This window comes from Scylla paramamosain, chromosome 9 (assembly GCF_035594125.1).
Source record: "Scylla paramamosain isolate STU-SP2022 chromosome 9, ASM3559412v1, whole genome shotgun sequence".
NCBI classification, from domain to species: Eukaryota; Metazoa; Arthropoda; class Malacostraca; order Decapoda; family Portunidae; genus Scylla; species Scylla paramamosain.
In genome coordinates this window covers 1,557,508-1,580,000 of record NC_087159.1, presented here as the reverse complement: position 1 = coordinate 1,580,000, position 22,493 = coordinate 1,557,508, and the positions used below count along the sequence as shown (strand labels likewise).

The 22,493-nt window shown below is 44.4% G+C and overlaps 1 long non-coding RNA gene across 1 annotated transcript in view; it reads right to left on the bottom strand.

The window, feature by feature from the left end:
• LOC135103381 (uncharacterized) overlaps positions 1-16,021 on the bottom strand; it is an 18,755-nt gene extending 2,734 nt beyond the window's left edge. The window contains exons 1-3 of the long non-coding RNA XR_010270022.1: positions 15,829-16,021; positions 677-854; positions 390-538 (exon numbers count right to left, since the gene is read on the bottom strand). This is a non-coding gene — a long non-coding RNA (uncharacterized LOC135103381). The remainder of the gene's footprint in view (positions 1-389; positions 539-676; positions 855-15,828) is intronic.
• Positions 16,022-22,493: the final 6,472 nt, after the last annotated feature.

Here is a 22,493-nt window from a genome sequence, read left to right as displayed (position 1 = left end):
GAGGGGGAGGGAGGGATGAGAGCGGTCATTTCCACATAAGGAACACACGTGCGGGTACAGTATCACAGGACACACACACACACACACACACACACGGGGCGGGCTGACCATCACTCCTCATCACCTGTTGCTTCCCTCGCCTCCACGTGACAGGCGACCCTACTAATGATTCTCTCTCTCTCTCTCTCTCTCTCTCTCTCTCTCTCTCTCTCTCTCTCTCTCTCTCTCTCTCTCTCTGTATATTTCCTCAATCGTTTATTTTTCTTCGCTTTTCTAAAATTGTATAGGACTCCGAATGTAACTTCACTCCTCCTCCTCCTCCTCCTCCTCCTCCTCCTCCTCCTCCTCCTCCTCCTCCTCCTCCTCCTCTACCTCCACGTGTCTCTTACTTTACAGTAGATAGCAGGTGTGTTGCTTTTTTCTTCTTCCTTCTTGAGCCTTTACGAAGAAATGAAGGTAAAACACAACACACCAAAAACTCCCACATCTCAAGTGCAGACTAATATTTCGACGCGTCTCCCAAAGTCACTTCCTCTCGCTGAAAGAAGAAAAGAATATCAAGGAAGCAAAAACAATACTGAACATCGCGACTGTGACATTAATAAGCAGCTTAAATGTTACGACAAGGACCAAGAAAACTTTTAATTTCCCAGAAAGCCTCTCTTGGGAAATTTACCGTCGTGTAGATGTCAGATTGAGTAGCAGAATGACGGCCTGGAGATTGTGAAGGGAGGCAAGATACTCGTAGACTGTGCTAGATGAAGAGAAGAGATGAGGCGTTTTGTTGAAGTGGCCTTGGGATGAGTGGCAGCGGCAGAGATGAAGAGAGGAAGCTTCAGTATTTTTACCTTGCACTGGAATCACAGTAAAGAAGAGTAAGGTTGATAGAAGAAAAGAAGTAAAGACAAGACGCTTTATTTAGTGTGGACTGGCGGAGGTTGGTAGTTGGTATAGAAAGGTAGTGAAGGTTTGGTGGACTTTACCCTGCATTGGAATCACGGTAAAGAAAGGCAAGGTTGACAGAGGAATAGATGTAGAGATAAGTTATTTGTGTGAGTGTGGCCTGGGAGAGACTAATAGCTGGCAGAAGTGAAGAGTGAAGAGTGAAAATTCCCCTCTGCATTGAAATCACAGTTATAGACGTTATCTTATGGTGGCCTGGGACGTTTGGTACTTGGTAGAGATAAAAGGAGAAGGTTTGACAAGATTCTATAAAGTCACAGTAAAAAAAAGCAAGGTTGACAGCAAGAGATATGTGGAAGAATATGACAGGAGAGACTGATAGCTGGCAGAGATGAATGGGAAAGGTATGGTAAGGTTTTCTAAAGTCACAGTGAAGCAGGGCAGAGTTGACAAAGAATTAGATGAAGATGTGACGTTTTATTTAGGTGACTTGAATGGGATGAGACTAATGGTTTGTCGAGATAGAGAATAAAGGTCTGGTGGAGTTTCTGCCTCTGGTGATGGCGAAGACTTGTAAGGGGCGTATTTGGTGGGTCAATAAAAGGGGTTCTAGACAGAGGGGAAGACAAGGCCGACTGTTGAGTAATGAAGGCGAAACAGAAAGGAAAGATTGGGTGAGTGAGTCATTAAGCAAACACACGAGACAGGAAATAGAAAGATAAAAAATGCAAAAGGAAGATAGAAATTAAAAAAAGTAACAGTGGCTTAATCATCCTCTCTCTCTCTCTCTCTCTCTCTCTCTCTCTCTCTCTCTCTCTCTCTCTCTCTCTCTCTCTCTCTCTCTCTCTCTCTCTCTCTCTCTCTCTCTGAATAGCCCTTCAACTTGAAACTCATTTACACCTCTCTCTCTCTCTCTCTCTCTCTCTCTCTCTCTCTCTCTCTCTCTCTCTCTCTCTCTCTCTCTCTCTCTCTCTCTCTCTCTCTCTCTCTCTCTCTCTCTCTCCGGTTACCCACGTGTCTTCCTTCATTACCTCAAGCACACTCATCCACCTCTCTCTCTCTCTCTCTCTCTCTCTCTCTCTCTCTCTCTCTCTCTCTCTCTCTCTCTCTCTCTCTCTCTCCCACTCCCTCTTTTCTCCCTATAAGTATTCTTCCTCCGGGTTCTCCTCGTCCTGTGTGACCCTTGTACCTTTTAATACTTAAATGGACTTAATTTTTCTCCACTTGGTAACGTCCCCTAAGTTTCGTAAAGGCATTACAACTCAGCGCTTATCATATTAAATTCTTTTATCTCCCGCTTCCTTCTGGGGAGGGGGAGGTTTACCTAAGTCTGTCTGTGGCACACTAACAAAATTAAAGGAAGGGAACGGACGGGACAAGAAAAGAATGCTGAACAAGGAAAGAATACGGAGGAAAGAAAGAAAAAAGAGGAAAGTTTTGAGTCTGTCTGTGGTAACCTTATAAAACTAAAGGAAGGTGGACGAAAGGAACAAGGAAAGGACGAAGGAAAGAAGGAAAAAGAGGAAATTTTTAAATCTGCTTGTGGTGACCTAACGAAACTGAAGGAAGGCGGACGAACGGAACAAGGAAAGGAAAACGGATTAAAGAAAGAAAAGAAGAAAAGTTTAAATCTGCCTGTGGTAACCTAACGAAGGAAGACAGACAGACGGAACAAAAAAAAAAAGGAAAACGAATGAAAGAATGAAAAAGAAGCAAAAGGAAATATGAAATAACACGGAAATACTCAGTACCCAACGCAGCTGCTCTGTTATGAAACACTAGAGGGGAAAACAGACTCAAACAGACGAAAAGCAGAGGAAATACGAAAAAGCCGAAATACCCACTACCCAACACAGCTGAACCATTTCGAAACCCGCTCATTGTTTGTGTTCAGAGCTTATGTCCAATGGCGGTACTCATCTTTCCCTATTTATCTTGTCTGTCTTGTCCTTATGAGACGCAAAAGTGTTATAATCTCAAAATACCATCATTCATCTATCTATTGTGTGTTTGAGCTTATATCCAATGTCTCTACTTGTCCCTCTTCGTTACACTTGTCTCACACTCCTCTCTCTCTCTCTCTCTCCCGCTGCCTGCTCTAATTGACTGCCTGCCATCCGCGTCAAGGCGTGTCCTCTTCCTACGCATGCATACACCTGTTACTCTATCAGCGCTGCATGAAGGCAATTACGTGCACATTTGTTCTCTATATTGTGGCGCCATTGCCTTAATTGATGTGGTGTTTGAATTATTTACGTCTTGGATTGTTGGAGTTGCATTATCATTGTCTTTGCTACGTTTACAACCATTTCTACTGCTGCTGCTCCTGTTGGTACTACTACTACTACCTACTACTATTACTGCTACTACTACTACTACTACTACTTCGTCGGCAGACTTGCATCATCATTACGTTTCCATTAGATTCAGTCTACTACTATTAATACAACAACAATTACTACTAACCTAACCCTACTAACAGTTTTGCTACTAATACCATCACCACCACCACCACCAGAAATACTGCTACTACTACTACTACTACTACTACTACTACTACTACTACTACTACCACCACCACTACTACTGCTGCTGCTGCATTCATTGGTGACTCAGTGCGTGCTGTTATTACTGATATTACTTTAAGATACCCAGCGCGATCAATGCTATCTTGCAGTGAACGTGTTTATCTTTATGTGAGTTATTGGATAGTGAAAGTAAGAGAAAGGAAAAGACATACATGGAGGTGAGAGAGAGAGAGAGAGAGAGAGAGAGAGAGAGAGAGAGAGAGAGAGAGAGAGAGAGAGAGAGAGAGAGAGAAAGCTATACCCCAACCTCCCAAATAAACTCAACAATCAACGAACTGCAAATGTAATACCAGTGGAATCCCCAAGAAAGAGGAGGAGGAGGAGGAGGAGGAGGCGGAGACGGCGGCAAGAAAACTACATCCTGCTCCTCCTGCTCCCAAAAGAAATGTGTTATATAAAGTAGCACAAACAAACAGAGGAGAGCAGCAGACAACCGCACCCAGGAGAAGCAGACAAAAAACGGGAACACGAGCGACGAAGGATCAATAAACACAGGTCGTTTTCATTACGTTTTCATTGCTTCCTTTGATGTTTGCTGCTGTAATTGGGAAAAAAAAAAAAAAGCGTCTGGAGAGAAATTGTTAAATAATAGATGTTTAAACAGTGAGAGGGAAGGGAAGGAGAGTGTAGGGGAGACGAGGAGTAGAAACAGCGACTGGGAGGGAGAGAGAGAGAGAGAGAGAGAGAGAGAGAGAGAGAGGGAGAGGAGAGGTAGGGGGATGAACAAGAGGTAGAATTCGATACTCAATGTAACTTTTTTTTCTTTGTTACTTCCGTTCCTAATTCATTTTCTCCGTCAATTGTAGCGTAAGAGAGAAAACTGTGCACAATAACTATTACCTTCTTAACTGCCCACACTGCCTTGTTAACTGCCAATGACTAAATTACCCTCGCATGAATGTCGTTTCTTTGTTCAACTTTTCTTTAATAGTGCGGCAAATTAGTTTTTCTTCCCTTTTGTCTCCTCCTCCTTCACACACACACACACACACACACACACACACACACACACACGCAAATCAGTAACTTACAATATCGTACGTCCTTCCTTTCTTCTTTCCTTCCTTCCTTCATTCCTTCCTTTCCACCTTCCTTCTTACATTCCTTCCCTCCAGTCGTTGTTACTTCTTCATATCTTTCTCTCCTCCTCCTCTTCCTCTTCCTCCTCTTCCTCCTTGTTTTCACCTCACGTTCGCACTCACTCACTAAATCCATCTTATTCCTCTTCTTTCCTCTTTCGTCTTCTTGTTTATATCCTTCCTGTCAGTTTTGCTCTCTCTCTCTCTCTCTCTCTCTCTCTCTCTCTCTCTCTCTCTCTCTCTCTCTCTCTCTCTCTCTCTCTCTCTCTCTCTCTCTCTCTCTCTCTCTCTGTCGCCATTCCCAGGCTCATGAACTCTTGCAGTGAGGGAGTGAAATATGCAGGGAGAGAGAGAGAGAGAGAGAGAGAGAGAGAGAGAGAGAGAGAGAGAGAGAGAGAGAGAGAGAGGGAGGGACCAGCTGACATCTGTGTAAGCAAGGACGTAATGAGAGAGCGAAGCCAGAGGAGAGGGAGGGAGAGAGGGAGAGAGAGAGAGGGAGGAGAAAGAAAGTGCTACACTCGACTCATGAAGTGGTGGCTTCCTGTCGGTGTTATAATCTCTCTCTCTCTCTCTCTCTCTCTCTCTCTCTCTCTCTCTCTCTCTCTCTCTCTCTCTCTCTCTCTCTCTCTCTCTCTCTCTCCACCACCATCACCACCAGTAGCCACTCCTAACCACTACCATCATCATTGCATACTTGTTGACTGTTGAATGTCCATGATAGCTGCTCTCTCTCTCTCTCTCTCTCTCTCTCTCTCTCTCTCTCTCTCTCTCTCTCTCTCTCTCTCTCTCTCTCTCTCTCTCTCTCTCTCTCTCTCTCTCTCTCTCTCTCTCTCTCTCTCTCTCTCTCTCTCTCTCTCTCTCTCTCTCTCTCTCTCTCCATGCTGCTGCCTGCCACTCAGCACGCAGACACAGCTTCCCCCATCTCCCCACCAACCACCCAAGTCCCCAACCACCCCCTCCTCCCATCCCCCTCATCCCCAACCCCCCACCCCACCCCGCCCTGCCCCGCTTCGCCAACAAACCCTCTCTCACTGCAAGCTTTCAATGTAGGTCAGCAAATTTGGGGGCTCCCTTTTCTTCACCCGAGGCAGCGAGGGACGGAAGTGCAAGGGGCGGTGCGTGCTTGCAGAAGGCGCTGAAGGGGGAAGGGAGGGGACGGGGAAGCGATGGGGAAGGGGGATGGGAGTGTGTTTTTGGTGGTGGTGGTGGTGGTGGTGGTGGTGGTGGTGGTGGTTCTTTTTCTATTCTTTCTTATAACTCTCTCTCTCTCTCTCTCTCTCTCTCTCTCTCTCTCTCTCTCTCTCTCTCTCTCTCTCTCTCTCTCTACTTTTTCTTCTTTTAATGGAGAAGATTTTAGTGGTTTTCTTCTTTTCCTTTTTCTTTCCTTTATTATTTTCTCTTTCGTTTCTTCTTTTCCGTCATTATCATCCTCATTTCTTCATTCTCCATCACACGCTCTCTCTCTCTCTTCACTTTTATGTCTCAATCATCTCCCTCTCACTCTTATTTTCCTCCTCCTCCTCCTCCTCCTCCTCCTCCTCCTCCTCCTCCTCCTCCTCCTCTTCTCCTGTCATCCTCACTTGCTACTTTTTCATCGGTCTTTTACTTTTTCTCCTCCTATTATTCCTCCTCAATTAACCCTTTCTTCGTTGTTGTTGTTGTTGTTGTTGTTGTTGGTGGTGGTGGTGGTGGTGGTGGCTAGGGTGCCTGGCCCGTATGTGTGTGTGTGTGTGTGACGCAAGACACTGATGGCACATACTTCTGGTGTTTTTCCATTTTTTTTTTATTCTGTCAATCACATGTCATGCTTGTTGTTGTTATTGTTTGTAGTAGTCTTGTGTTTAATGTTGTTCTTTCGTTCTTCCTTCAGTACTTTTTTTTTCTGTCTTTCTTTCCTCCTTTCTTTATCTTTTTCTATTTTTTTTTTCTTTTCGTTCGTTCTTTGTTTTTCTTTGGTTCTTTGTTTTTTTTTCTTGTTCTTGTTCCTGTTCTTCTTCTTCTTCTTCACCTCCACCTCCTCCTCCTCCTCCTCCTCACCCACTTCCTTTCTTTGCTTTTGTTATTGTTGCTGCTATTGTTGATGTTATTGTTGTAGTAGTTGTTGTTGTTGGTGGTGGTGGTGGTGGTGGTGGTATTACTACAATTTCTACAAGTACTGCCATTCTTGCCACGCGCTGTTTTTTTTTTTTTTCTCTCTCTCTTCTCCTCCTTCAGCTGTCACATGCTCATCAGGCGGCGGCTAAATAACGGGGCACACGGTTTAATGGGAAGCATCACTCTATGCATATAAATCACCAATACACATAGAAACTGTGACACGTGCCCTTGCAAAGCCTTTAGAATATTACTGTGACTAGGTGGATCTCTCTCTCTCTCTCTCTCTCTCTCTCTCTCTCTCTCTCTCTCTCTCTCTCTCTCTCTCTCTCTCTCTCTCTCTCTCTCTCTCTCTCAATACACACACACACACACACACACACACACACACAGTAATTAAGTTGTTAGTGCTGAGTCATTAGAGAGCTTTTAAAAGAGTAGACAAATTCATGGACGATGATGATTGGGGGAAATGAGTGTGTGGGTTTTATGTAGGGACTGCCACGTGTCTGTCTGATGGCTTGGCTTCCTGCAGCTTCCCTCATGTTTATATTAATATGCTCTCACACTTACACCACCCCTCTTCTTCTCTTCTCAATAAAACATTACACAAATTCATGAATGATAATGACAGGTGGAAACAGGTAGGCATTTTTAATACAAGAACTGCCACGTGGCTTCCTGCAGTTTCCCTTATTTTCCTTACGTTCTCAAGTTCTCACACACCGGCCGCCTCTCCTCTCTTACGACACGAGTGGGCGAAAGGTGCAGCGTCTGAGTGGAGTGGGTCCCTGGGCTCCTTTCACTTACATCACGGTAAAATGTAAAGTCTGAGCATGCAAGTAAATATTTTCTCTTCAGTTCAGTCCAGGAGCGTCCCCAAGGCCGAGTGAGTAATAGGGAAGGTGAGCGATCAGCACGGACCCAGATGGATGAGACTGCACCGGTAATGTGTCTACACCGCCACCATCGACCTCCGCCAAACTCCTAGCGACGGCAACGTGAGCGAGATGATAAATTATGAGCCGCGAAGTCTGGTGCAGAGGGTAACGGGAAAGCAGCAGAGGAGGAGGGAAAAGTCTGGGAGGTGTAAAGGAGTGGGAGTTTGTTTATCAGAAGAGTTAGAAGATAAAAACATAAAATAAGAGAACTGCAGGGACCCATTAGGCCTACACGTAGCAGTCTTTGCATGTACGTAAGATACCTACCTATTCCAAACCTATTATCCTCACCCATAAATTTATATGATCATCTTTTGAAGTTCCCTAATGACGCGACCCTAACAACCTGATTACTGAGTCTATTTCATTACAGTCACACAGGAACTGCCACGTGTAGGCTTGAAGTCTTCTTGTAGCCTCTCTTATACTTTATCTTCCGTTATCTTATGTCTTCTTACTCTTACTCATGTTCTACTCTCCCCTCTCTTAACACGCAGTCCAGACCACACTGAGAAACGCGGGATTATACCACCCTATGATAGGAGCCGTCTTCCTAGTCAATGCTCGGAAACTGGGACTATGTAGGTGGAAATGTCAGAGAGAGACACCCTCCCTGTACCTTCACTACCTTCATGCTATGGAGACACGGCTGAAACCAATAGGAATGAGCAGCAAGGGGTGCCTGAGAGAGTATCTGAGTGTCTGAGCGATACGTGTCCCCATCGCCAGCACCACCAGGCGTGTGAGGCAATGCTAACAGCCCCTATGTCCTTGCTGGGCCCCGCACCCTTCTGTTTTGAGCGTGGAAATGTAAAAGACAAACTGCAATGGGTGGGTGTTGCAAAATTCACGTAAATGGGATTAGACTGAGGGAATGTGGGACGATGACTCAAGGTTTTATAATATTTACAAGACAACAAGGGGAGAAATTAGGTGATTTTCGTGTATTTTATTTCTGGTCCAATGTTGCTATTTTGCTTCTTATGAGGGAGGGAAAGGAAAAAAAGTAAAATATATGGAGTAAAAATGCCTATATTGTCCTTTACTCCTTTCCCCGATAAGATCTCCCTCCTCCTCTTTGCTGTCTTCCTCTAAGCCCCTCCTCTTCCTCCCACGTTCTCTCCTACGCCAGTGCAGCCAAATCCAGCTGCCACCACACTAATCCCACCTCGACCTCCCCTTAAGGCGTCCTCGAGGGGATGGGAGGGAAAGGGAGAAGGGAGAGAAGGGGAGAGGAGAAGGCAGGGAGCGGAGGAGGGAGAGGAGGAGGGAGAGATGGGGAGGGGGGCAGGAAGGTGAGGAGAGAAACCAGGACACAGGGTTCGATGTGTGTGTGTGTGTGTGTGTGTGTGCTGGAAATGAACTGAACAAACCAATTACCAAAGCGTTAATAACCGAAGCACGACCCCTGGTGGTGAGTGTCGCTAATATAAACACAAACACACACACACACACACACATACACACACGGGTCTGTCCATTACTGTGACAACTGCACCTCATACCGGACAACCATATGAATAAAACATACTTAGCTAAAAATAAATAAATACCGGAATCCGTACTACAATCTCTTAAACTATTCTGTCATTTGGAAAAGACAATAACAACAGTCTGTACCTCCGTGACCATACCAGTGGCAACCAGATTCTGAAACACTTCTGCGCTGCATCTCCGTTACTTTCAAAAGGCTCTAGTTGAAGTGGCACAGTATTTTAACGGTGTTTTTAAGGTTCCAGTGACAGATTATCAAGGTTTCTCCATTTCTAACATGAGAAACACTCTTGGAAACCTGGCTCATCATCTCTGTGGCCTTTAAAAACAGTCGTGGCGAGAGAGCAAAGCGTTTCTGCATACGGGCCCGAGACAGTTAAAGAAGGGGAGTGAATAAGACGAATAGCTCTTGACTCTGTGCTTTTAAAGGGCGCCGGGTGAGTGGAGCTGGTACCCTGCTAAGAGGCGCTCTCCATACACGGGTGGACGAGGCCCTTGTGGAAAGCCAGAGTCTAAGTGGAGGAGAAAATTTTGACTGACATGAAGCACAACACTCTATTTGATTTAAGCTTTTAATTTTTCACGGACTTAACTCTTTGTGAGGAGTTCTGATGCAAGGAAGAGGAGAGAAAGAGTGGACTAAAGGAATTCTGATACAAGAGAGGGAGGGAACGTGGACCAGGAGAGTTCTGATACAAGAGAAGGAGGAAGACAGGACCAGAGGAATTCTAATACAAAAAAGATGAGAGTAGTGGAGTGTTGTGAAGGGAAGGACAGTGATCTGGTAACTTGTGTAAAATAATAGAACGACTTTATGTAGTTGAAAAGCCGGTGAGAGATGTGACATTACAAACACACCTGAACGAAGGCAATCACATCTTACTCAGACAGCGAAAAACTTCTAAAATCAACATACGAGTGTGTGTATATTCGTAATAACATCACTATATAAGCACAAAACCATTACGGTTAGCCTTTCGTGAGTGAAGAAAGAGCACGAATGAGTAAGAGGAAGCAGAAGGACTGCCAAGAGCTACGAACACCTGAAGAAAAAAACAGAAGCTTACAAGAGGAAAAATGACGCTTCTCGAATGAGGAATTTTGAAGTCAGCTTACATTTTTCAGAGCGTATCAGCGTTCATCTACCGGAGAGCGGATGCCAGACGTGAATCAAGGAAATGTTGCCACGCTGTTCGGCACGAGGAGAAAGCCATCAATCTACGTTCCCATGGCTGTGTGTGTGTGTGTGTGTGTGTGTGTGTGTGTGTGGACCCTTAACACAAAACACTAGAAATGTTCAGCACCGTACAACAAAGGATAGCATAGCCGTTCCATCATCATCTCCCTGGGGATCTCAAGGGAAGTCATTAGGCCTACACGCGGCAGTCCCTGAACACCCATAACACTGCAGCCTCCCACAGATCCTGACCCTTATTCTGAAACACTTCTGAGCCACACCTCGAATACATTCAATGGTCTCTTGTTGAAGTTATACGGGTTTTTAAAGGCGTTTTTATTATTCTAGTGACAGATTAATAATATGTCTACATTATTAGCAGAACAAATACTCGTGGGAATCCGGATAATCATCTCTGTGGCCTGTGAAAATAGTTGTGGTGAAAGATCGCAGTGTCTCTGAATACGGGCTGGTTCTCACGGCAGCGGGGGTGACCAAGGCTACTAATAGTAATCCGACGCTCCGCCCATTCCTGGATACACTAACCTTCATTTCCACCGCCTCCCTTTACAGCACGTCTTCCTCGATGTAATGTTCCTACAACTCCCACCAGTGTGTGTGTGTATGTGTGTGTGAAATAGATGCGCACAGATGACTGACTCACATGTGGCAATGATAAATAGAGTCAATAAATAGTGGAAGATAAGCCCGAACCACACACACACACACACACACACTGCCCACCTTCCTCTCTCCCTCCCTCCCTCCCACACACGCACAGAGACCGGCCCACACACCTTTAAAAGAGAGGAAACAACACAATAGGTTGTTAAAAATAGATGCGGGAACAGAAGGACAAACGAGAAGAGAATCCCAGACCTCTCTCCCCTACCCTCTCCTCAGTAAGGGAGCAACAACAACACACACACACACACACACACACACGTGAAGAAGCAGGCAGCTTACACAACCCCCACTCACGTCTCGTCTGACCAAAGGAATTAATAGCATTGCAGTCCTATCAACACCCGAGTGACGTTTATAGTGAAGGAGAGGAGGAAAGAAAGTGCTCTCTCTCTCTCTCTCTCTCTCTCTCTCTCTCTCTCTCTCTCTCTCTCTCTCTCTCTCTCTCTCTCTCCATGCGTCATTTCCTTGTTTTATTACGTATTTCTCTTTTTACTCCTTTTATCATCACTTTTCACTCCTTTTCCTCATTTTTATCACTTCATCCCTCTCTTTCCTCTTCCTTCCCTATCTTTCATCCCTTTTCTCTTTTCTCCCTTCAGCATATACACCTTTTGTCTCCCTCTCCTCATCTCGCACTCCATCTCTCTTTCCCATCACTTCCCTATCTTAACCCCTTCCTCCCTTCACTCCCTTCACTCCCAAACCTCTCCTTCCCCATACATCTATACACAACATAACATCCCTTGACTCATCCTTCCCTCTCCTCGTCGCTACCTCACGTAATACTCTCAGCCTTCCCTCGTCACGCCCCTCGTTCCTCCCTTGATACCCCACATCCCAGACCCTCATACATCTCGTCTTGGAGCCACAGCGCTGTCGGCGGATGTGAGGGGCGGGCTCAAGTGAATGGTGAGTGATTGGATTAAGAAAAGAGGACAGTGGCGGGAAAGAGAAGCGTCGTGTAAAGTTTGATGTGTATTTGTTTCTTTAAGGGGATTCTGTGTGTGATGGAATTTAATCTCATATAGCTTGACCTAACCTAACTTGACGTAACGTAACTTTTTTTAATGTTATTGATACATAAAAAAGGACACAGGCAGGAGGGCGATACGTGCTTGATGTATACTCGTTTCTATAAGATTTGTGTGATGTAACTTAATCTTATCTAACATAACGTAACCTAACGCAATATAACATAACATGATTTTTGTGTACATTACTCATATAAAAGGTGATGCAGTAGTCTGTCGGCTAAAGCTTGACTTGTATTCGTCTTTAAAAGGGGATTTGTGTGGTAAACCTTAACCTAAACTAACCTAACAACAACTTAACAACATAACCTAACCTTACCTAATCTAGAGACTCTTCTGCTCAGACACTCAGACATGCAGTGTTATCATCAGAGCGCTAAAAGATCTATTGCTGTTTGGTTTCCCTTTTAATTCCCAGAGAGGCTGAGACATACAAACATACCGTGTTATCATGAAACGCCATTATGTGCATATCTGTTATCCTAGGTTCATGAAAAGACGCCACAGGGAACACGAACAGAGAGGGGAATAGGATTACTGCCACAATACACACTCCCCTTAATATCAGCTCACTACTGATGAAAGCTTTGCATTTTTTCTCTCCCCTAGGCTACCATTCCTATTTTTTTTCTCTCCCTGTCTACCTTTCCTTCATTTTTCTCTCCCCTATGCTACCATTCCTATTTTTCTCTCCCTGTCTACCTTTCCTTCTTTTTTCTCTCCCCTAGGCTACCATTCCTATTTTTCTCTCCCTGTCTACCTTTCCTTCTTTTTTCTCTCCCCTAGGCTACCATTCCTATCTTTTTTTCTCTCCCCATCTATCGTTCCTAAATGTTTTCTCTCTCTCTTTCTATCTTTCTTCCTTTTTCCCTCCCCGTCTCCAGAACCTATCTTTCTTTCTCTCCCTAGCGTGTCATTCTGTTCAACCACAGCCTCTGCACACAAGGAACCACCGCGCGGGCCACCATCTCCCACTCCAGTGTTTACCAATAAGGACAGAGCCTCCCACAAGTCAATAACTCAGCTGTAGCGCTCTGGAATCGGAAAAACAATCAACCCCCTACGCACGCCTCTGTTCCTTTGTCCCAGGCTGACGCTCGGAAATAAATGGCCATGACTGAGCAATAGGCCACCAAATCTCTAGCTTCCTTCATAGTCCTCTCTCTCTTTCTCTCTCCTGATCTACTGTAGCGGGTGAAGACTGTGGTGATGGGGAAGCGACCATCAGTCATTACTCTGTCCCAGGCTGAGACTCGGCAAGGTATGGGTATGACCGAGCAATAGGCCAACAAATCTCGAGCTTCTCTCTTTCCCTCTTTCTCCTACCTACCGGAACGAGTGAAGATAGTTGTGATGGGGAAGAGAGCAACAGTCATTACTCTAATTGATGTTTCACCTTTAAACTGCAATTTGTTGGTATTAAACTAGCAGTTAGGTTACGTTAGGTTAGGTTAGTAGTAGTAGTAGTAGTAGTAGCAGTAGTAGTAGCAGTAGTAATAGTAGTAGTAGTAGTAGTAGTAGTAGTAGTAGTAGTAGTAGTAGTAGTAGTAGTAGTAGCGGCAGCAGCAGCAGCAGCAGCAGTAGTAGTAGTAGTAGTAGTAGCAGTTAGACTAGATTTGGTTTGGTTCGTCGTCGTAGAGAGAGAGAGAGAGAGAGAGAGAGAGAGAGAGAGAGAGAGAGAGAGAGAGAGAGAGAAAGAGTTACAGTAAGGGTTGAGGAGGTGAGTGGGAGGGGAAGCAAGGAGACTTTTCACGGGTACTTGCGCAGTGTCTGGAGTGTGGCAAGCCCTTGCGGGTATAATAGGCTTGATAAGATTGTCCTGTATATGTTACGGTAAGATCGGGTGAGGTTGTGGTGTTTAGAGTTACGTTATTTGGGTTATTGGGAGGCGTGTGTTGCCAAAATACCCTAACACACTCAAATTGCCCCAAAACATACTCAAATCGCCCCAAAACACACTCAAAACACCCCTCAATACAACAAAACTCATCCAAACATACCCAAAATACGCTTTAAACATTCAAAGCACACTCTAAACACCCCATGACACCCAAAAATACCCGCAATACTCACCCGAACATACCCAAAACACGCTTAAGACATCCACAACACTCCAAAGACCCCATAACATCCCAATACACCCACAAAACTCACCTAAACACACCCTAAACACACTCAAAACATCCAAAACACACTCAAAACACCCTAGTGTACTCAAAACATCCCACATGACTCAAGACACGTAAGATATAACTAAAAACATCCTAAACCACATTTAAAACCCCAAAAATTCACCCGAAAACACAATGATAACAGAAAATATATACCCAAAACGCAGCTAAACACCCCCAAAACACAATCTAAACACTCCACAACACTCCTATATGCATCTAAAACACCAAAAACACACCAAATATTACAGAGAACGGCAGCGCAGCAAGGGATACTAAGCTAAATATTGTTTACCTGTTTTTGCCTACTCCACTTCCTCCTCCATTTCTGCTTATTTCTTCCTCCTCCTCCTTCATTTCTCTTATTTTCTTCCTTCTCCTACAACTATCTACACGCCTGAGTTTGGAAACAGCTGGAAACACCTGGGAAACACTGGAAATTACGGTAAATATTAAGGAGGAGACACTGGAGCCGAGCAAGTCCCGCCTCCTTGATGACGTCACAGGCGAGATGCCGCAGGCCCGCTGGCTTACGTACGTAACGTATTTAATTTTGAAATTGACCCCTAGAAAAAATTAAGCTAGGCTTGAATGCACTATATATTCTGACTTGATAATTACTTTAATTAATATTCACAATATCAAAACATCCCCAGCCTGAGTAGTTATAAAGAAATATTATATGAAATATGGAAAAAAGTGTTGGAACTTTTGACACCATTAAAAACACTGAAAAGTTCACCTAATTCACTTTGCACCGGTAAAAAAACACTTTAAAAAATCTAGACTATTTTTTCAAACAATGCAAACTTAGTTACAGGCTAAAATAAAGAAATAAAGAAACTAAAAAATGACAAAATCATCACTTTTAACGGGATTAAAAACCATGTCAAAGTCAACATACTTAACTGAACAGGACCTCAAAACACTTTAAAAATCATAAACGATTTTTTGAAATAATAAAAGTTTCATTAAAGCCTAAAATAAAGGAGCTAAAAACCGGGCTGGGTAAATATCACCGTCAAAACAGCCCTTTATTTACGCAAAAAAATGACACCAAATTCAGCATATTTACTTAACTGAAGCAAGAAACACACTTTAAAAGCAACGAAATATTTTTAGAAACCATAAAATCTTACTATACAAGCCAAATAAAGTCACTCAGAAAAATATGAAAAAATATTGGAACCCTCAAGCTGGAACAGGTAGCAATCCATCTTGGCGGCCCTCGGCGGCGACCTCAGTGGGGGAACCGGCCGCCATGTTGCCTTGATTATTCCTTTATAACACCAAAAGCAAGCAATGGCGGATATATCTGACTAGCGGATATGAAGACTAGACATGTGGCTTCATCTTGTGACATGCTCGGTTTACAATAAGTGAGAGATAAAACAAATAATGGCTAATAAAACTGACGTCCCGCCTCTCTCTCTCAGCTGACGGCTTGTTTACATATTGACGAACCTTCAATATTTGACTAATTTCCAACGGTTTCCAGAGTCAGACGTAAACATAACCTAAAATTAAATAAATAACCCCAAAAATACCTAAATAACGAATAATAAAACCTAAATAAATGAGTACAAGGCACTACAGGGAAGGGGAGGGTGTTGTGGGAAGGCAGTAAGGCTGACTGAGGGGAGGATGGCACCACTAGACTCACCTTGCATAGTCGTGCCTCTCTGGTGCTGCTTAGGCGGTGCTCGGTGTAGGGAGAAGCTGCCGGGAATACATAAACTTAGAATGTGTGGGGCAAGACTGACCAGTGCTGACGAAAACACTGTAGCCATCCAGCCGCTCGCCGCGCTCCCTCACCACCGCCATCTGTCACTGCTCCTAAACCCACCCAGCCACCTACCCACACACACACACACACACACGCACAAAAGCTGACATGTTATCAAATAATATGTTAAATAATATAAATATTCTCACTTCCTCACTTCCCTTTCCCCACTACACACTCGCTACGTGATTATATGAACGCAAACTTCACTCTGCTACACCGTGGCACCGCAGCAACACGAACAAGCGCAGGATAGGCTCAACTAAAATGCTCCTCCCTCTCTCTCTCTCTCTCTCTCTCTCTCCTCACGACTGTTTCCTAAGGCCAAAAAGATAATTAAAAGGTTTTCAAGGGTGGTTCTCCTTTTAATAATATAGAAATGTTGTTAATCTTTCAATAGCACATTAAAAACACACTTAAAAACCCGTATTACTTCAATTAAAACGTTTTAAAAGCGTGTTTCTTCTGTTACTAATGTAGAAATGTTTCTAATATGTCACTAGAGCCGTAAAAAAAAAACTTGAAAATCCATATAACTAGAGAGAGAGAGAGAGAGAGAGAGAGAGAGAGAGAGAGAGAGAGAGAGAGAGAGAGAGAGAGAGAGAGAGAGAGACAGAAAAAAAAACTAGGAATAATACTCATACACATACAAATACACACACCAATACATTTTTATAAACCTTCAAATTTCCCGCACTTTTTGAATCCCTAGGAAGGAGAGAGCGTGAGAGACAAGACGAGAGATCCTACGGCAAAACAACAGTGTAAGGGAAAACGAGGGAAAAACAATGGGAACAGGCCATTGAAATTACATGGAAGGAAAAGAAATTAATACAATACGAAAAAGGCATGATGATAAAGGGAAAAAAAGGGCAGATAAGAAGATAGGGATGATGTTAAGAGGGGAGAGGGGGAAGGTAAGACGCAGATTGCAAGGTGAACAAGCGAGTTACAAGGGGAGGGGAGCTAAGGGATGGCAGAGGACAGTGCATGAGGGATGAAAGATAAACAAAGGGAAACAAGAGGAAACAAGGGAGATAGGTTATGAAGTTTGCAAAGGAGAAAAGAGGCTTCACTTAACAAGCCGGAGAAGCTTCTAAAAGTGAAAGGTTTATAACTTTCCAACCCTTTCGTGTAAAACTAATCCTTTTACTGCTACGGTCTTCCTTTGTTAACACTGAGCATTGTAGAAAAAGAAAAAAAAAAAGCACATGGACAGGAAAAAAATGAGAACAGAAGGTTAAGTTTGTCTTTTCTAAACTACGTAAAAGATTGTTCTGTAAAAATGTGCCGAGAAAAAAGATGATTACGGGAAAAATTTATGCCGGTGAAAAGGTTAAGGTGGGCCGGGAGGACAGGAGGAGCCAGGCCGCCGCTACCTACGCCACCACGGCCCACCCCCACCCGGCTACCGCAAGCCACCGCCACTCCCCTCCCTCTGCCCTCCTACAAAATACGCTTCAATATTCCACCACCACCACACCACTCCCCTACACAGCCCCCTACAAAATACCCTCCCACACGCAACCCCCTGTACAATACGCCCATCCCCACCAAAATAAGCCTAAACACCCCGACGCCGTCACGCCACCTCAACTCACAAACCCCCCAACGCCACCATGCCACCTTCCCCCACACCGCTGCCCACCCTCCCCCCCTACAAAATACTCCCCGTCAGAGCAGGAAAACAGGCCGTCAGGAGCATTTGATTGATTGAGCGTCCATTATACAACACTAACATTCAGTACACAGGGAGGAGTGTGTGTGTGTGTGTGTGTGTGTAGCGTGTGTGAGGGATGCATTTGTCATCATTTAAGTCATCATCATCACCATCATCAGTATCAGTCATCATTATCATCATCATCATCATTATCAGCAAAGCCAATACCACTGTGATCATTAGCATGTAATCATCACCAACATCACCATCAGTATCATCATCACCATCATTAAACATTATCCTACATAAAATACCATTATCACCAATACTACCCACCACCACTACCACCACCATCACCATCATCATTATCAAAGTCAGCATCACCATCATCACCACCATCACCATCCATTTCCCCCCTATACATAAAATCACCCTCATCACCTTTATAACGCACACCACTATCACTAACACCACCACCACCATCATCACCATCATGAATATCATCTTACGTAAAATATTATCAGCTTTATTATCACCACCACCACCACCACCACCACCCGGGTAATGGCAGCAAGGGAAGAGTTATGTAAAGGAGGGGAAAAAAAAAGAGTGTTCAGGTGGGGGTGAAGGTCCTAGCCAAACCTAGTGACGGAGGCTCCTCAACACAGGCCGGAGATGAGGAGGAATTTTATGAGGAAAGACAGTAAATTGAAAGAAGTGAAAGGAGGTGAGGTTTATTCGTAATGGTGGTGGTGGTGGTGGTGCTGATGGTAGTAGTAGTGTTTGTTGTTGTTGTTGTTGTTGTTGTTATTATTATTATTGTTGTTGTAATAGTAGTGGAACATTTATTATTATTATTATTACTGTCAAGGCACTAGAGACATCACATCGAGTAGTAGTAGTAGTAGTAGTAGTAGTACCATTACATGAGCTAGCCAGTACCATCACCCTCTTATCTCCTTCCCTCGTAAACCCTACACCTCACAACGTAGCTCTATTTCCTTCCCACCTGTCCATGACTTCAACTGCTTCGGGACAGGAGAGCCAAAGCACCTGGGGAACTAAATAAGCTAACCTGATTACAACCCTTTTACACCCAATTTTCTCTTGGGAGGCGAGGCAGCAATTAACTGGAACTTTTTCCTTAAATCTTTATGGCAGTGGGTTAGCTGCAGTAGTAGTGATAATAGTAGTGGTAAGTAGTAGTGGTGGTAAAAGTAGCAACATTGATATTTTTGCCTATAAGAAGTAGCTTTTCACCGCCACAGCCATTAATGTCTCGTAGATTAAGCTGTAAAGACCTCCCACAGGCCTCCTCCGATCACGCCTCTCAGACTTTCACGACCAGGAACGATGAAAGACTCTCTCCCTCTCTCTCTCTCTCTCTCTCTCTCTCTCTCTCTCTCTCTCTCTCTCTCTCTCTCTCTAGCCACGAAACCCAAACCGCTCCACTAACACTTCTAACAAATCTTCGAGAGTACCACTATATATAACATTCATTCATTTCATCCTGACAGAGAGATCGGTCCCCCGCCTGCAAACTTCCCTCCTTCACACACACACACACACACACACACACACAGATCTTGAGCAATCAGCGCGATGGAAGAACATTACGTAGTCTTCCTTTAATCTATCAGTAGTGTGTGTGCAAGGGTCTCTCTCTCTCTCTCTCTCTCTCTCTCTCTCTCTCTCTCTCTCTCTCTCTCTCTCTCTCTCTCTCTCTCTCTCTCTCTCTCTCTCTCTCTCTCGTCGCTTCTTAGTAGGCCGCTTAATATTCCTCACGTGTCACCAGTTGATTCTTTCTATTGCCTCTCTCTCTCTCTCTCTCTCTCTCTCTCTCTCTCTCTCTCTCTCTCTCTCTCTCTCTGGCTCCTAAGGCTCTTCAGCTTCTCGTCTTTAGCTCTTGTCCCTCCTACTTCCCCTCCACTTCCATTTAAGGCAATCAAGAAGTTTCCGTGATCTGACTGACACTCTCTCTCTCTCTCTCTCTCTCTCTCTCTCTCTCTCTCTCTCTCTCTCTCTCTCTCTCTCTCTCTCTCTCTGGACCGAAGTGATTGTTGATGTTTCTGTCTCGTTGCTGTCTATCTCTGTCCTCTCCGCTCTCCCTGCCACTCCGCGCCACCCTCTCCTCCCTCTAATTACTATTCAGTGGTTACGCCTCATCGCTATATCCCAGCAAGGCCCGTGTGTCTGACGTGTTTGTTTCTGGCCGGGTGAGTAAGACTGCCTACGCTGGTGTGTTGTCGTGGTTACCTTCTTAATGTGTTTTCTTGGACCTTGGCGTTGTTCTTTTTCTTTCTTTTTTTTTTTCGTGGTAGAGTTTCTTTTGTGTTGTTGGTGTTTGATCTTTGAGTGCCTGTCTGGATGGGTGTTGTTATTATCTGATGTGTTTTTTTTTTTTTTGTGTGTGTGTTTTCTCTCTGATTTATGGTTTTCTTAATGGATGTAAAGGAAGAACACAGGAATATAAGATGGAAACGTGACAGCAAAAGGCCAGTGAGTTCCCACAAGGCAGCTCTTGACTACTCTAAAATTACCTTGCGTTATCGTTTCTAAATCTATTCATCTTCTCTTGAGACTTTCCAGCGTCTGTGTACTTATCACATTCTCGCTAAGTTTGCTCTGCTTATCCCCAGTCCTTTTTCGTGAACCTATTTTTACACTCATCTTTCTAAATCTCATCTTGTCTTGTATATAAGCAATCATACGAGCTCAACGTATATTCTTACACTTAATATATTCTTGCTAACTTTGCTCCTTTCATCCAAAACCTCATACGAGAACCAGTTTTCACCTATCTTGTTCATAACCAAGCGTACGAGTTCTAAATATATTCTTACACTTATCACGCTCCTAGTTAAGTGTGCGCCTCTCATCCACAACCTTATTAGAGAACTGGTTTTTACTTATCTCCTTTCTTGTCTTGTATATTAACGATTCGAGCGAGCTTTGAGTATTTTCTTGCTCCCTGTCGTGTGTTTTTGAAGTGTTTTGTTACGCCTCCTCTTAGAGTTTGCTGAAGTGGAGTTTCCTTCGTGCTATCTACGTCCATATCTAGATGAGTTTGTGTATGATAATCCTCACTAACATCAAGTATTTTTCATGCTCCTCGCAGCACATTTGTGGAGTCCGATCCTGCGCTGCTCTCAAAGCTTCATAGCCGAGTGCAACAACCACTTTCCTCGCCAAAGTAAGCATCTCGCCTTCTAATTGTTTTATTTTCTTTAATAATACACTCGAGGCAGAGCAAGTTGCTTTACATCCGCCTGCCTGCTGGGCGCACTAAGCCCTCCCTTCAGTGCCCCCGCCCAGCCACCGCTATCCATCGCTCTCTTGACCCCGCTGCCCCCCTCGCTGCTTCTTGTTGGTCAGCTTTCATCGACTCTTCCTGTCCTTCCGCTGCAACACTTACTTCTCTTTTAATGGAGGGTGTTGCGCTTATTTGATGATGTGTTGGTGGTGGTGGTGGTGCTTTTATTGTTGCTTTTATTGTTGTTTATTCTCTCTCTCTCTCTCTCTCTCTCTCTCTCTCTCTCTCTCTCTCTCTCTCTCTCTCTCTCTCTCTCTCTCTCTCTCTCTCTCTCTCTCTCTCTCTCTCCACTTCATGTTTCCAGCCTCTCGTTACCAATCAGGAGCTGCTCTGCGTGGACCACCTGATCTTTTCCTGTCTCTCTACTCCCTAACACTCTCACGTACATTAACCGTACTCCCACTCACCGTAATACTGTTGTACCTCACCGTCCCATTACCAGTTTTCCCTCGCAAGACTCTACATCACATCCCCGCCGACGCTGTACATTTTAATTTCATCTACTCCCCGGCAGTCGTGTGGCCGTTGTATAAAAGGGAATACTGCGTCACAGCGCCCAAAGCCCCCGTTTACCAATATGGTCTGTCAATATTTGTATTACAGCGACATCAAACACTAACTCAATGGAGGGGGTTATATTTGGTGCCTAAAGGGAAAGCGGCGTAAAGATGCTTATAAATATGATAGTAAATAAAGAGAAGTTATGTAAAGATGTTTATTTCCTAAAGTATCATGAATAAATAATGCAGTCAATGATGTGAAAGTCGAGGAAATTAATTTAACTCAGGATCCCCTTCAAGACAAGCCGCCTACCGTTGCCCTGACTGGATGCCCGGTGTTCCTCGTTGTCCCTACAAAGGATAAGCTAACGTCATTTCCTTCATTGACGTAACGGTTCCTTTCCAGCAGGCTTCCCACGGGAGGCCCCGGCTGGGGTGGGAGCCTTTCTGTCGCTCGAGAAGTAATCTGAAATAAGACTGACTGCTTCCTTTGACTGGAGACTTTTAACTGAGATCGTGTGTGTGTGTGTGTGTGTGTGTGTGTGTGTGTGTGTGTGTGTGTGTGTGTGTGTGTGTGTGTGTGTGTGTGTGTGTGTGTATCAAATCCCACCGGAAGCCAGCAATTTATCTCTAATGATTGAGCAGCTAAGGATGATCCCAACCCACACGCTGCCACCAGATGGACTTATAAGGCTCCATTGGAAAGCTCCCGGAACCACTAACACAACACACGAGGAAGACATCATGGGAAGCTGCGAGAACCCATCAGACCACCGGACCTACACGTGGCGGTCCCTGGCTTACCTATTCTCACGTATAATCAAGTACATCAACCTCTACAAACACCTCAGAAAGCCCTGCCTGCGCCACCACTAGCTGAGAACAACTATATGCAAAGAAGCCATCACACATACACGTGGCGGCCCTGTATACCACACGCCAATCGCATCCCACGTATAACAGGACCCATCAGCCTCTACAAACACCACTCAGAAGACTCTCCCTGCACCGCCACTGACTGAGAACGGTCATTCAACTCTTCAGTAAATAACAATATAAAAAATGAAAA